The sequence below is a fragment of the Aplysia californica genome, unplaced genomic scaffold (assembly GCF_000002075.1).
Source record: "Aplysia californica isolate F4 #8 unplaced genomic scaffold, AplCal3.0 scaffold00127, whole genome shotgun sequence".
In the NCBI taxonomy this organism is placed as follows: domain Eukaryota; kingdom Metazoa; phylum Mollusca; class Gastropoda; order Aplysiida; family Aplysiidae; genus Aplysia; species Aplysia californica.
This window is the reverse complement of record NW_004797397.1, coordinates 844,699-845,958: the sequence shown is the minus strand read 5'-3', so window position 1 is coordinate 845,958 and position 1,260 is coordinate 844,699.

Genomic DNA, 1,260 nt, shown 5'->3' with positions numbered 1-1,260 from the left:
TGTGTGTGTGTGTGTGTGTGTGTGTGTGTGTGTGTGTGTGTGTGTAAGTATATCTGGTATTTATTTATATATTCTATACTACTCACTTTCACTTTCTCACCCTCTGTTGCGTGAGCGCCAATGGAAGATATGGTTTTCTATTGTGGACGAACTTTGTTTCTCTTTCAAATATTTTGTAGTTTCTCAGCGTACCCTTGGCAGTGGGTGGTTGACGGGTGCTCTGGTGTGGTTTGCTTCTTCTTTCCTATCAAACATCTATCGTCCTCATCTCCTCTTCTTCTTTTTTATGTTTGTTACTCTCTTGTAACAATTATAATCTTCTGGAGCTCATATGACCTTACGCAGTTGAGAGCGCCGTAAAACCTGTACTAAAACAAACAAATACCCTTGACTCCATCAGTCTATCTTTTGAGTGGTCTACCCCTTCTTTTATAGCCTGAGTACTTGGTGGTACATAGTAAACGCTTTCAAGCCTTTGTTGACGAAATGTTACAATCGTAACAGGTGACCAAACCATTGTATTCTTTGTTTTTCTATGAAATGCAGGCAGGACTGTGGAAATAGTTGCACTTACATCTTCATTTCTCTGCCTATCTCTTCTTTCGATGTTTATGGTTTTGCGGATACATAATTTTATCTCGCATACGGCGATTTTGAGCTCGTGGTTTTACCTAATGTTCAGGTCTAGCACTGGCAGCATAATATTGCTATTTGATATTGAAGTGATTAACCCTATCCGTACGCCCTGGGGTTATTTTGTACTACCGCGGTTGTGCTCTTCACATTTTAGAATACTTCTAGTACGAAGATCTCTTTGAGACTTTCAGTATTTCTCAAAAAAATCATTTTGACAGACTGCTATGCAAAGCATACGGATCAGATAAATGAGTAAATTTCCTCTTTGGAAAGTGGTGGCACAGAGTTCCCCACGTCGTATGGATGCAATAGTAAAACACGACGTATGGATAGGGTTAAGTGGTGGCACAGAGTTCCTCACGTCGTACGGATACGATAGTAAAACACGACGTAGGGATAGGGTTAATCATTGACTTTAGTCTCTAAACACACTTGTAGTGCCTGTTTGCTGTCACTGCAGGGATGGTCGCTCGTTGACACTGTCTGTGTGAGTCAGTCGACAAACTTGTCTGTCAATAGTCGGTGTCGCTTTTCATGTCTGTCTGTCTCTCTTTCTTTCACCTCCTCCACGTCCCCTTTCTGCCTTTCTCCCTCTGTTCTCTCTCTCTCTCTCTCTCTCTCTCT